Here is a 16,090-nt window from a genome sequence, read left to right on the forward strand (position 1 = left end):
GTCTTAGGCTGATGGTAACAGGAAGCAAGGGGCACAATGTTTACCCAGGTTCGGGCCCTCTCGATGGAGGTAAAACCCTACTTCCTGCTTGATTAATATTGAAGATATGAGTAGTACAAGAGTAGATCTACCACGAGATCATAGAGGCTAAACCCTAAGAGCTAGCCTATGATGGTATGATTGTAATTGTGATCGGCCTTCTAAGGACCATCCTCTCCGGTTTATATAGACACCGGAGAGGGCTAGGGTTTACATGGAGTCGGTTACAAGGAAGGAAACATAATATCTGGATTGCCAAGCTTGTCTTCCACGCAAAGGAGAGTCCCATCCGGACACGGGCCGAAGTCTTGAGCCTTGTATCTTCACGCTTCAATAGTCCGGACGATGTATATAGTCCGGCAGTCCGGATACCCCCTAATCCAGGACTCCCTCAACGGGTGCAAGCCAGTTTTGCACACGCAGAAATACTCGGGTTAAACTTGACAAGCCTAGCATATGCAGATATGGCCTCGGAACACTGGAGACCGAAAGGTCAAGCGTGAATCATATAATAAATATAATCAACATAGTGATGTTCACCATTGAAAACTACTCCATTTCACTTGATGATCGGACATGGTTTAGTTGATTTGGATCACATGATCACTTAGATGATTAGAGGGATGTCTATCTAAGTGGGAGTTCTTAAGTAATATGATTAATTGGACTTTAATTTATCATGAACTTAGTCCTAATAGTATTTTGCAAATAAAGTAGATCAATAGCTCGCATTGTTGCTTCCCTATGTTTTTACATGTGTTCCTAGAGAAAACTATGTTGAAAGATGATAGTAGCAATGATGTGGACTGGGTCCGTGATCTGAGGTTTATCCTCATTACTGCACAGAAGAATTATGTCCTTGATGCACCGCTAGGTGACAGACCTATTGCAGGAGCAGATGCAGACGTTATGAATGTTTGGCTAGCTCAATATGATGACTAGTTGATAGTTTAGTGCACCATGCTTAAACGACTTAGAATCGGCACTTCAAAGACGTTTTGAACGTCATGGACCATATGAGATGTTCCAGGAGTTGAAGTTAATATTTCAAGCGAATGCCCGGATTGAGAGATATGAAGGCTCCAACAAGTTCTATAGCTAAAAGATGGAGGAGAATTGCTCAACTAGTGAGCATGTGCTCAGAATGTCTTGGTACTACAATCACTTAAATCAAGTGGGAGTTAATCTTCCAGATAAGATAGTGATTGACAGAGTTCGCTAGTCACCATCACCAAGTTACTGAAACTTCGTGATGAACTATAGTATGCAAGGGATGATGAAAATGATTCCCGAGCTCTTCGTGATGTTGAAATCAACGAAGGTAGAAATCAAGAAAGAACATCAAGTGTTGATGATTGACAAGACCACTAGTTTTTAGAAAATGGCAAAGGGAAAGAAAGGGAACTTCAAGTAGAATGACAAGCAAGCTGTCACTCCCATGAAGAAGCCCAAAGCTGGAGCAAAGCCTAAAACTGAGTGCTTCTACTGCAAAGGAAATGGTCACTGGAAGCAGAAATGCCCTGAATGTTTGGTGGCAAGCCTCCCTTTTGACCATCCCTATATCGCCCATTCCATTCTCTCATGCTTGCATTAGATTTTGCTACTGTATATGATTGCTCATATTCTAATGCATAGCCTGCTTTTGTACCTGCTGTTGTACCTTACCTATTTATCCTAAACTGCTTAGTATAGGTTGGATAGTGATCCATCAATGACCCCCACCTTGTCCTTGTTGCCCCTGCTTCATCATCGATGACTCGAGCAACATGATTGATGACCAGAGCCTGACATCTCACATCACATCACACCCCCTTTGTTGCCCGACTCTGTAGAGCTACTATCGAGTGATGAGGGTGATACCTCGTAACGCACTCCTGATGATAACTCTGTAGTGTAGCTATTCGGTCATGGTCATCGAGGGTGATTCCTCCTTCACCACTTCCGATATGACTCTGTAATGCAACCTCTCAAGTGTGGACCTCAAGGGTGATTCCTCCCATGTTCACCTTGATGATTACATCGAGTGGAATCCACCAAGGGTGATTCCTCGGGTTTTCCCCTTGATGTTTGGATGCACGGTTACCTTGACTTTACTTGAGACCTTTGTGCAAGTCGGGCAGGCCCGGAGAGCACCCGCAAGATAATTACATGGCACGTCCGGGCATTCTGGGCCCTTGCCGTAAGTCCACGAGACGGGGTGACGGGGTCACATCGACCGTGAGTCTCTGCTCATCTCCGCAAGCTAATAATACACTATGGTTTGGGTATTTGTTCTGAGTTGGCCTATGACCTTTACGCACTAACCACCACGCGATAATAGTTATGGGCCTCGACGTCGCAGTATCAGCCAAAGCTTTGTAAGACGTCCCGTTCAGCATTGTGGGCCTGTCGGGCCAGTGCCATCCTATATGAGGTGGTGCTCGTCCCGGCTCGTCGCACAACGACCCGGAGTGCAACGGGCGATGGGCCCAGACCCCGGAGTGCTTAGGATGTAGACCGGCGGGGACCTCTCTGTTCAGCCTAGGTAGGGCTACGACATGTTGATCATCCGAGGCCGAGCATGATCCAGGAAAGTGTGTCCGGCCAGAGTAATCAAGCGTGTTGGAAAATGTGGTGCACCCCTGCGGGGAAGATTATCTATTAATAGATGTGTCCACGGTAACATACATTCAGACTTATATCCTGATCTTTTACAACTAGAAATGGATACTTGAGATACGTGGCTCCGGGATTGCTTTCTCGTAGGGAGTCGAGGAAGGATCTTTGGGCGTTAATTCTATAACATGCTTGTTAAATATAAACTGCTATTCTTTACTCTTCTACATGCTGCAAGATTCTTAGAGCTGCTTGAAGATGCTAGTCTTCGATAGGCTAGGCCTTTCCCCTCTATTCTGGCATTCTGCAGTTCAGTCCACAAATACAAACCTTCAATTTGATACCAATGCATACTTAGTATAGATCTGATGCTTGCGAGTACTTTGGATGAGTACTCATGGTTGCTTTGCTACCCTTTCCCCCCTTCTTTCTTCTTTCCGGTTGTTGCAACCAGATGGTGGATCCCTGGAGCCAGATGCCACCACCGATGGATGCTACTACGTGAAGACCGTCGACGATCATGAGTAGTTAGGAGGTCCCAGGCAGGAGGCCTTGCCTCTTCGATCGTGCTGCTTTTGTGCTAGCCTTCTTAAGGCAGTCTTGTTTGACTTATGTCTGTACTTAGATATTGTTGCTTCTGTTGACGCTTGCATATCGAGCTTATGTATTCGAGCCCTCGAGGCCCCTCGCTTGTAATATAAAGCTTGTATTATTTTGATTTGTGTCTAGAATTGTGTTGTGATATCTTCTCGTGAGTCCCTGATCTTGACCGTACACATTTGCGTGTACGATTAGTGTACGGTCGAATCGGGGGCGTCACATGCGGGGTCCTATACGCCGGGTGTCAAACGACAGGCGGGAAATGTCTGTGGATGCATAGTTAACGGCATGCTGGCGCAGGTCTGTTCCTCCCTGGAAGCGCCATCACATCTGTTCGGTATTGTAGTCGCTTGACCCACTAGTCAGCCTGGTCCTGATGATGTGTCGATGATATGGGCGAGCTCGTGACGCTGCTCCTGCTCAGCAGTGCATCCCGCTGGTCCTGATGATATGTCAATGATGTGGATAACCCTCGATAGTATGTCCCACATGTACAAAACCCAGCCGCTTCATAGGATTTCAGTGATATAAAACTACAAAATAAAATGATGGGGTGCGAAACAAGCATGCATCAGCAAAAGTGTTTGGCGGCTGGAGAAACATGAAGTTCATGATACAAGTGTTGGTGTCAACACCGGCAGATCTCGGGTAGAGGGGGCCCAAGCTATACGCCTGGGGACCAATGGTAACTATGGACAAATGACATAGTGTTTACCCAGGTTCGGGCCCTCTTAATGGAGGTAAAACCCTACTCCTGCTTGATTATATTTGAGGGTATAGGGGTTACAAGAGTTGATCTACCTCGAGATCGATTCGGCTAACCCTAGATTAGCTAGCCTAGCAATGTTGTGATCCTGAATCCAATCTACCCTCCAGTTTATATAGACACTAGAGGGGCATATGGTTGTACAAAGTCGGTTTTATAGAAATGAATAAGATATCCGGACACCTATACTTGCCATCCACGCATACGGGAGTCCCCATCGGACACGAGAGATAATCTTTTGTCTTGTATCTTGACGGCCCATCAGTCCGGCCCACATCAATGGACCGGACGCCCGAGGACCCCCTAGTCCAGGAGTCCCACAGTAGCCCCTAAACCAGTGTTCAATGATGATATATTTGGCGTTCAGATTGTCTTCGGCATTGCAAGGTGAGTTCTGAAGAATACACATTGGCTTTCCTCTGTAAAAGAATTGTATCCGACTTTTCACAATAAACACAACCCTTAGCCACGAAGGCAATATATATAATAATAATAATAATAATAATAATAATAATAATAATAATAATAATAATAATAATAATAAGAACAGTGTCTTTTATCTAACAACTTTTTCAATGCAGGGTCACACTTGACCCTTTGGCATCTTGAACTGTTCTACTACCATGCGTTCCATGTTTCGAGGCCACGCCTCCATTGGCACGTCCCGTCGAAACAGAGATCGTGCCCACTTAATACGGGATTGCACATCAATGATATTTGGGTAATCCAATCGTTTGCGGTGCACGCCTTCATTGGAAATAGGCGAGATTCAAGGCACGAGCGCGCGGGGGGGGGGTGGCATTTTTACTGCCTATATGAGGACAATAGATCCTTACTTTCTTCCCCACGCCTTCACATCTCCTCGGCCTTCCAATCTCCCAAGCTCTCCGCACCCGCAAAGTCTCTGTCTTTCTCACCACCACCTCCTCCGACCATGGCCGGAGTTGGCTCCAAAGGCAAATGGGAGGCCTCCTCCATGACGGAGAAGGATATAAAAGATCTCCGGAGTGTGGGGTACCTCGCCGCCGATATCAAGCACAGGCTTCCCCCCAGGTCAAGTCATTCCCACTCCGGAGCCCGGCGAACAGGTTGTCTTCCTTTCCCACTTCCTTAGAGGGTTAGGTTTTCCACTCCACCCGTTCGTCTGTGGACTCATGTACTACTACGGGCTAGATTTCCATGATCTAGCCCGAACTCATTCCTCCACATCTCGGCATTCATCGTCGTGTGTAAGGCTCTCCTCCGCGTCCACCCACACTTCGGCCTATGACTCAAGGTCTTCAATGTGAAGCCGAAGGTGGTCGACGGGCATCACGCAGACTATGGCGGAGCTATGATTAGCAAGCTGCCGAACACCACATGGCCCAAGGAGGCCTTTGTGGAGACCGTGAAGATCTAGCAACAGGAGTGGTTCTACATCACCGAGCCGCGCCACACTAAATGAGCGGCCATTCTGGAGTTCAGATCCCGACCCCCCATGAGGCTCACCTCCTGGAATGCGAAGGGCCTCGACTGGGGGTCCTAGACGGATGTGCTGGCGCTGCAAATGCGCATCAACAATGTGTTAGGTAAGAACGTTGGTCTAACCAACATGGTTCAGGTCATGCTTTTCCGCCACATTCTCCCCTGCCAACGCCGGGCTGCCCCCATGTGGGAATTAAAGCCGGAGGAGCCATAGACGCTACAACACTTCCTCGCTACCACACACGAGGGAATGTGGAAGATGCTCTTCAAGGCGCAAAGGAGCTGGCCCATGGAGACCGAAGACGTCGACCTCAATGCCACGAATCCGTCCTCTCTGGTAAGTATTCAATATCTCCAAAGATGTACCTAGTTAACATACATATATTCAATCTATGCTGAATTCATCAACCCATCCTTTATTACAGGCTGGACCAAGAAATCGTAGCGGATCAAGAGTCCGGCTCCGCTGCCCGAAAACCCAGCCACTCCTCAGCTAGAGGAGATGCTGGTCCTGGCGCCTTATAATCCACTGGAGAGGAAGGCCAAGAAGAAGAGCAAGGGGCCCAAGAACGGGCCCCACTGCAAAGGCCCTCCAGAAGCTGTGTCCGGAGAGACCGAGCCCGTCTCCTCCCACAAGGAAGACGAAGACGAAGAGGAGGAGGAGGAGGAGGAGGAGGAAGAATAAGTGGAGAGCGACTCCCCCCTCAAGATGAGGAGGGGGAAGAGGACAACCTCCGAGAACTTGGAGGGGGCCACGCCGAAGAAAGGGCGGGTGGTCCTCTCGGATAGTTCGGAATCAAAGTCCGAACACAGCTCGGAGAGGGTCCAATGGGAGAAGCCCCTGGCCGAAACATAAGTGTAAAAAACTTACTTGTTTAATCATCGCTTTAATTTGCCTCTATAATGCCCAATCCTTTGATGCTTTTCAGACCTCCACGAGAGATCCCAATCCCCTCTTCTTTGGAAGGGAACTCTCTAGCCCCTGGAGAGGCGGAGAGTGATGACCCATCTCGCGTGCTCTCTCCCCTTGCCATGGAGGACACCGAGGTGTCATCCCAAAGGCCATCTCCTGGCCGGGGAGGGGCGGACAAGACCATCCAGATGGCGCCCGAGGACCACATGTCGGAGGCTGTAGTGTGGGGCACGGCGACCCCCTTAACCCCCGAGGGTGAGGGTCTTCAACAGTCCAGGCCCTCGCCGAACACCATCTCGTAGGCCAGTACGACTCTGAGTTCGGACCAACATCCCCCTTCGAAAGAGGGGGGAGGAACAGGAGCTCCATCAGTGGCCTCTGTCAATCCGGAAGTCGTTGACACTCTGCGGGAGGCACTGCAATGTGCCTCCATCGTGGAGGAACACTGCAGCCTTATGGGTGCGGTTATGGAGAAGGTTCAGTCCGCGAAGAGCGAACTGACTGAAGCTTTCCACAGCCTATTGACAGGCTTCGAGGTAAGCGACGTAATATTCTACACAAGTATTTTGTGTGTGTATATATATATATATATATATATATGTGTGTGTGTGTGTGTGTGTGTGTGTGTGTGTGTGTGTGTGTGAGGCGAAGCCCATGTGTAGACAGTAGCCCCTGAGACTCTATTAGGATTAGAACAATCCAAACGAAGGATCATCAACAAGTATATAATGCACCATATATGTTATTTGACAGGCTTCTAAGCTGGCGGCTACTTCCCAAGCCGCAAAAATTGTCGAGCTTAATCAGAAGCTTTGGCTATCCGATGAGGAACTCGACCACATCAACAAGCTGTTCAATGAAACCCAAGGTGTGTGGCATTTCAGCATATCCGAAAATTATATGCGTGTTAGTCGGTTTTAAACTGACTAAGAATGTTATAAACATACTCGCAGTTTGCGCAGTCGAGGTCGGGTCCCTCAAGAGCACCCTTGCCGAAGCCAAGAAGGAGGCGGAGGCGAGCAAGGTGGCCGCGGACAAAGCGGCCAAAGAGTTAGAGGTGGAGTAGACCGCCTGCCGCAGACATGAGGCGCGGGTGGAGGAGGTCGAACAGGAGCTCAAGGATGCCATCGCCCGGTGTGAGTTGTCACGCCCTAGATGCGACCCTATCCTAAAGGAACTCGAAGGTCCCACCAAGGATAGAAGCGCATCTTGAAGACGCTTTTGCAAGGTGGATATCATTACATCAAACCATTACATAATAGTTGGGGATACATACATAAGGCACAAACGCCCCAAGAATACATCAACATCATACAAGAGATCAACATCCGACTACGGATGGTACACAAACAGAAACTCAAACAATATCCACCCTACTAGCCCAGGCTGCCGACCTGGAACCTATCCCCTGATCGAAGAAGAAGAAGAAGAACTCCAAAACAAGCAAACATCACTCTCGTGTCATGATCATCGCATAACCTGTACCTGCAACTGTTGTTGTAGTAATCTGTGAGCCACGAGGACTCAGCAATCCCATTACCATGGGTATCAAGACTAGCAAAGCTTAATGGGTAAGGAAGGGGTAAAGTAGTGAGGTTGCAGCAGCGACTAAGCATATATGGTGGCTAACATACGCAAATGAGAGCGAGAAGAGAAGGAAACGGAACGGTCGAGAAGCTAGAAGTAATCAAGAAGTGATCCTGAAACTACTTACGTTCATACATAACCCAAAACCGTGTTCACTTCCCGGACTCCGCCGAAAAGAGACCATCACGGCTACACACACGGTTGATGCATTTTAATTCTTATTTGGTGTCAAGTTATCTACAACCGGACATTAACAAATTCACATCTGCCACATAACCGCGGGCACGGCTCTCGAAAGTTTATACCCTGCAGGGGTGTCCCAACTTAGCCCATCACAAGCTCTGACAGTCAACGAAGGATATTCCTTCTCCCAGGAAGACCCGATCAGTCTCGGAATCCCGGTTTACAAGACATTTCGACAATGGTAAAATAAGACCAGCAAAGCCGCCCGATGTGTCGACAATCCTGATAGGAGTCGCACGTATCTCGTTCCCAGGACACACCAGATAAGCAAAGCGTACAGGTACCGATGTAACCCAAGTTGCCAAGGGATGGTCCCGCATGGTGCTCCAGTTTGGACCAACACTTCGAGGAGCACTGGCCCGAGGGGGGGGGGGTAAAATAAAGATGACCCTCGGGCTCCGGAAACCCAAGGGAAAAAAGGGCTAGGTGAGGCAAATGGTAAAACCAAGGTTGGGCCTTGCTGGAGGAGTTTTATTCAAAGCGATCTATCAAGGGGGTCCCATAAATCACCCAACCGTGTAAGGAATGGAAAATCAAGGAACATAACACCGATATGACGGAAACTAGGGCGGCAAGAGTGGAACAAAACACCAGGCATAAGGCCGAGCCTTCCACCCTTTACCAAGTATATAGATGCATTAATTAAATAAGAGATATTGTGATATCCCAACATAATCCTGTCCATCATGGAGCAATCTTCAACTTCACCTGCAACTAACAACGCTATAAGAGGGGCTGAGCAAAAGCGGTACCATAGCCAAACAACGGTTTGCTAGGAAAGGTGAAAAAAGGTTAGAGGCTGACATGGCAATTTGGGAGACTTGAAGAGCAAAAGATAGGTAGCCAGCATAGCGATAGAACGAAGCAACTAGCATAGAAATGATAGTAGTGAGATCCAGGGTAGCGGTCATCTTGCCTGAAATCCCGCAAGGAAGAAGAACGAGCCCATGAAGAAGATGAAGCCACGAAGACAAACCAATCATAGTCGAATGAATTCTCACAATCGCAACGAAACATGAACTATCGAGAAGAAGCACAATCGGAAAGAAGCAAACAACATGGTGAACGCACAAGCATAATCATGGCAAGATGCACAATCAAGTATGATGCATGTCCGGTTTAAAGAGGCATGGCATGGCAAAGCGCAACAAACAATACTACAAGTTAAGTGGAGCTCAATATGCAATGAGTTGCATATTGACAAAACACCACATTGACATATTTAGTTTAATCTCGTTTAAGCTACCAAGCAATATTAAATGTTGTTAAACATGGCAAGAGGTGAAGCATAATTAAACTACCTATCTAGGCAAGTTTAAATGAGGCCGTAACAACAAACAACAATTCCGGAAAATCCTCATGAGCAATATTTGAATTTGGTACTGTTCTACCTAAAACCTTATTTTATTATTGTTAAACAGGAAAATAAAGTGCACCATGTTAAACTAGGCATTTTCCCACCCCATTTACATATAAAGTTTATTAAAATTGGAGCTACGGTTATTTAGTTATGAAATAAATCATTTTAACATGGCATTTGAGCAAATTTAAACAAACAACATTTTAGACTTTTTAAACATGGAAGAAAGTGGCATATTATTAATCTACACAAAATTCTAAGAATTTTACATGGTTAAATCATTTTAATCCATCTACGTGCCGTTTGGCCTGCTGAACATGGCCGCCTCGTACCAGCGCCTCGCGCAACATGCATGGGCGGCTCACGAGGCTAGGCGCCAGGTGGTCCTGACAGAGGAGGTGCCAGACTCTCGTGAGCCCCCCGGATCTCTTGAGCCTCCCGAGACTCAGGAGCCGATCGGCTTGTGAGGAGCAATCTCTGCAGCGCACGTCTTCAACTACTCCAACGCTTCTACAACGATGGTGCCAGGTGACTTTTTGGTTTGTTCAACAGAGGGCGCCTCTCGGGCTGCATCATCCTCAGGCTGCTGGGGCCTGGCCTAGCAGTTGTATCATTTTTGCGCATGTATCGGAATCGGCCTTTCATTTATGAATTTCCCAAGTATTTCAAACACATGCCTGGTGCTTCGTCACCATGATGTCGTTGCACCCTCGCAGACCCACCTTCGACCATCTCAGGATTAAGCACTAGCACAACATCTGAGCCTGGGTCCGTCCCTGCAGTGTTGTTCAATTGAACCGACTGAGTTCTGCCCGCGGGCAAGTTCCCGTGCGCTCAACTCCCGAGGTCCTTGGTGCCTTGTTCTCGCATGAGCTAATCATGTATGGGCGAGTAAGGGCACATGACTCGGTTCATGCAACCGCAGTTCACGGGAGCCGCACGCCGGTCATTTTTCCATGGGACCTTTGCATGAGAAGACTTGGCACGGCGTCTGTGCTTGGGTCCGTCCCTTCAGCGTCGATAAAACCAATGGTTGAGCTCTGTCTGGCGGGCCGGTCCCGTTCATGTCACCTCACTACAAAAAAAATACACTTTCATGATAATACGTGTTCGTCACAGTAGGTCACATTTTGTGTCATGCATGTACATCCATGTTGATTTTATGACAGAATCAAGCTAGTCATACCTGTGCTATCGTAGAAGTGTTCCATGACATTACCGAAATTATCATCACATAAGTGTCTACTTCCATGACGATAAATCGCGCGTCATAGAAGTGCTTTCGTCAAGGGTGACCGACATGTGGCATCCACCATAACAGGTCACCGTTAAGCTATCGAGTTCTAGTTTGGATCCGATAACCCGTTAACAGCCCGGACCAATGGGTATTTTCCACGTGTAAAATTCTCAATGGCCAGAGGAACCACGTGTCAGCTCACCGTTGGGACAGATGCCATCCACTCATTGGACCGAAGGCACCTATGATACACTGACACATGGCACAACCCAATAGAGGCCAATTCCAGTGAAAAGGCCGGCCCGTTTGACTTGGTCAAAAGGTAGCAGGCCGGCCCACGAAAAGCCTGTTAATGGCATGTTCACATATAGCCCATTTAGAGCCCACTAAGTCATGGCCCGTTACAACCTATCTAAATTAGGCCCAGTAGCATCATCTGGGCTGACCAATATGATTCCAGCCCACTGTAACTTCCGGCCCATGTATGGCCCATGACGTCTTTCGGTCCATATGAGGCCCTTTGTAACTCTTGGCCCATTAACGACCCGTAATGAACAGTCTATCTCTTTATACCCATTAACGACCATTATTCCATTGGGCCGTTTCCAGCCCGTGTTACCTTTCGGCCTTCTCAGGGCCCATTTATTCTTGGGCTCATTTCCAGCATTCGGTTACTTACGGCCCGTTACTGGCCTTTTCTGCTTGTGGGCCAAATTCAGCCCCTGGTTACAGTCGGCCCGTTTGTGGTCCGTTAATCTGGTGGGCCGTTTTCATAGCGTCATCAAATACGAACGATTAATGATGGACCATTATGGTCGGCCCATGAACGGACGATTCCAATTTTAGCCCGTTTACGACCCATAATGCGGTCCGTTATTGGCCCCTGTTTGGCCAATCAATCATATGGTCGTAGAAGGCCCATTGATGCTACGCCCCGTAGAAGACCCATTGTTTCTGTGGCCCATAGAAGGCCCATTGTTTCTATGGCCGTAGGAGGCCCATGGTCACTACGGTAAATATGTAGCCCATGGTTATTGTGGCCTAGTTTTAAAAAATAGTTTTTGTGGCCACTAGCAAACCACGGAGAAAGAACCGCACTGACTACAAGCAAACAAATAAACAAGACAACAAGGAAATAAATAAGCAATCAACTTACGCTAGGCTATCACATCTGTTACACATGTTACATCCACTGGGCATCAAAGCTCGCCACCAGTCAAAATATAGGGAACTAAGCAGCATATCACATACATTAGTTGTCAAAGTTGGAGACCAGTGCAAATAAACGCCGCAAAAAAACAAGTCCAAAACTGAAACCACTTCAAAAGAGATCAAGAAACAGTATCCTGGGTACCCATAATGCTGGCAAGATGCTTAGCAAGCTTATTAACTTTCTCTTGTTTGACGCTTAAATCCTCCAGCGCTTGCTGAGTATGCATCTAAATTCTGCAGGGACTTCCTCAGTCCTTCATCTTCTTGCCGTAGCACAACTGACTGATGCCTTTCAACTTGTAGCTGAGACTGAAGAAGCCAAAGTGATTCAGGCAGCGAGTTCGAAGAGCTTGTGCCAGCGGTACTGGCCAGTAACTCAAACACTACATCAAAGCAGGACCGTGGGGTTGTCGCACTGTCTACATGATCATTTTTATCACCTTTCTTGGAGACCAACAGGGTTGTCTCACTATCTTGAACCTTATCTGCATTACTTTCTCTACCATTGCATAGTCGGGTGCTCTTCTCCAATATTCTGTTTGCATTCTATAAGAGAAACAAGCACACACATCATAGGTTTAGCATGTAGTATACAAAACTCATTTTGATAAACCGGTTCAGTAGTAAGGTGGATAGGGTAGCATCATGAAACAAACATATATCTATGTACTATGGTCACTGCATTGTCCATATCATTCTAGTTTTTGTTGCCAAATCAAGATAGAGACACAGTTAACATCATATATTTTTAAGACACAGCAGCATAGACAGAATATAAGTGTGAGAAACTACACAACACTGGTAACACTTGTAATGTGCATCACATGAGAACATAACTGTTTATACAACTAAAACTGAAATCAACATAGAGCAAGAAGTTAGAACAACAATCAGTTAAAGAATAGGTTTAAAACATACCTGTTGCACCATTGGAGTTTCAATTGGATCCTTAAAATTGGAAAGTAGTTGGTATGAGCAAATACAGTGATGCAAGAGCAAAGGAGTATGGACCATAACTACCGAATCTGACCTGACAACAGTTGCTCTTCTGCTTTAAACGTGGAGTTTGGGTTTGCTATAGTGGTCTTCATGCTTCGCGCACTACAGTTGCTTTACAAACTGCTCGTTGGGGGTACTCTGTGGTGGACATGGTGTTGTGTCATATAGAAGTGGGTTACTATCCGCTGGGGTTGGGGTTAGATGGGTTGTAGCTGGTTCTCTGTCCAACAGTATAAGTGTGCAATCTGGAAGAGTCTCGATTATGTGTGGCGGGGCTATTTCATGGGCCAGTACAACCATGGTTATATCTGCACCGATGGGTAGCACCGTCTTTTGTGAAGAACGGTTTTTGCTCCTTAGATACTGCCATCACCCCCTCCAATTCAAATGGTTGATAAATAAGAAAAGAAATTGAACGTAGAGACATTGTATGATAGACAGATGTGGTAATTCACATATATGTTGTCTAACCAAATAGGACAACATGACACAATTTCACATATATGATGGCTAACTAAACAGGATAGCATGACACAGTTTCAGATATATGATGGATAACTTAACAGGATATAATGGAAAAATTCAACATATGATGAGTATCTAAACATGATGACATGACAAAACTATATGATGTCTTTCTAAAATAGGTTGGGATGAAATAATTCACATACATGTTGTCTAAGTATACAGGATGACATGATATAATTGACATAATTGATTCATATACTAAGCAGCCGACACTCGCATGTATGATCTCTAAACTAAGCAGATGGAATTGAATATTGTGCATATGATGTCTAAACTAAGCAATGCAAGACACCATATGCATGATATGAGAAATATAAGCATTACAAATTAGAGCATACACCTCAGGTGGGATATATGACTGGTCATTTGTGTCTGAATCCTCCTCTAAGGAGCTACCTATAACCATCGAGATATAGGCTTCAACAAGTACCATTGCATGCTCTGAAGACCTTGTTTTCACTCCTGATTTTTCCATAACCGGCTCAAATGGCTGATACACATGAAGAGTAGTTCAATATACACAGATTGTCAACAAATGGAATACGTAACGAAAAAAGGATGGCATGAGATAATTCACATATATGATACCTGGCTACATGGCGGTGCATAATTCACATATATGATATCTGGCTAAAAAACATGGCATTGCATTCACATATCTGATATAGAAAGCAAACAGGAGGCATTCACACAAAGCATGTCCAATCTAAGCAGATGGCATGGCAATGCAAGACACCATACACATGATATGAGCAATATAACCTTGCCAAGTTAGAGCATGCACCTCGGGGGGGGGGGGAATATGATTGGTCATCTGTCTCTTTATTCTCCTCTAAGGAGCTATCTATAACCAACAAGAAATCTGCATCGACAGGTAGCACTGACTGCTTAGAAGACCTTGTTTTCACTCTAGATTTTCCCATGACCGACTCAAATGCTGATGCACAGGAAGAGTAAATGAATGTATAAACATTGTTGACAAATGGAATACATTATGAAAAAAATATGGCACAATACAATTCACATATATGATGATTGGCTAAACAGGATGGCATTGCATGATTCACGTAATGCCTAGCTAGAGAAGATGGCATTGCATAATTCCCATATACTCCCTCCGTTCCCAAATATTTGTCTTTTTAGAGATTTCAAATGGACTACCACATACGGATGTATATAGACATATTTTAGAGTGTAGATTCACTCATTTTGCTTCATATGTAGTCACTTGTTGAAATCTCTAAAAATAGAAATATTTAGGAAAGGTGGGAGTATGATATAGAAACCTAACAGGTGGCATTCACACAAAGCAAATCTAAACTAAGATGATGACATATAAGATGTACGATGTAAGCAATGCGAGGCGCCATATGCATGATATGACCACCATCAGCATGCCAGGTTAGAGCAAACACCTCAGGGGGTAAATAGGAGTAGTCGGCTCCCTCTGAATCCCCCTCTGAATAGTTATCTTCCTCCAAAATACAATCTGGAATGGCGGGAGGGGGCCCCACTTCGCCCACCATGGAGCGGCATCTGCATGACATTATATTCCCATGCAATAGTCTTCTCCTTTTCTCTACATGTTCAGTACAATTGTGTACAATAACTGAGATGCATAATAAAAAACATAGTTAGATTATGTAAGGCCTAAGGGGTGCATGCAACAATCAAGACTGATGGTAGCAAATGAGTGGATAGATCCAAAACTAATGATAGCATGTAGATTATAGCTTCAGTTTAAGAAGATAGACGATGGATCATCTACTGTTTGTTGCCCAACCAACATGAACCACATAGAAGACCCCAGATGAACCAGATAGTAGACATATACTATCTGTTGTTGCCTCGATATGTGCCCCACAGGCATTTTAAAACTCAAGTTGGAACATTAGTTTGGACCTAACTCGAAGTCTAAGAGGTGAATAGGACAATAAAGTAGCAGGTAATAATAATCGATGTATAATGTAAGCAGACACGAAAGAGTGTGACCTCTCTTCCGGAACTGTAGTCCTCAGGTTCATCTACTCAATCGATGATCGTAATGAAGTTGGTGTGGCTGCCGACAATGGGGAAGATGATCTGAGGTAGCGATAGAAAGTCTGCAAGGGGAATCTTTGCTGCAGTGAATGCTTCCATCGATGGTGCACCTCAGGTGGGGTGGATGACGGCACGGCAAGAGCTGGACATAACACACAGAGTTTTCTTTGACACCTATCTGAAAATGAAGTAAATATGTAAGGGATCCTTAGAATTGGAGGATTATATAAATGCAGGGACTGGAAAAACACAGGAATATGATAGGAATGAACGTGCAAAATAGAGCATTTGCAAACATAGGATTTCTGTCAACCTGGGTGTTTGGTTCACATGAACTAGAAGAACACCGGAATGGAGAAACATGGTCAAATTAAAGTCAAACCACGTGAAAATGAAAAAATAAGAATCTTATTATGCCAGTAATGAAATTAGTCCTATTCTCCATGCATATTAATTTGAAAAGGACGTCAAAGTGGATATTAAAATTTCTACGTTTTTCTTTGAAAG

The sequence above is a fragment of the Triticum aestivum genome, chromosome 7B (genome assembly GCF_018294505.1).
Source record: "Triticum aestivum cultivar Chinese Spring chromosome 7B, IWGSC CS RefSeq v2.1, whole genome shotgun sequence".
Lineage (NCBI taxonomy): Eukaryota > Viridiplantae > Streptophyta > Magnoliopsida > Poales > Poaceae > Triticum > Triticum aestivum.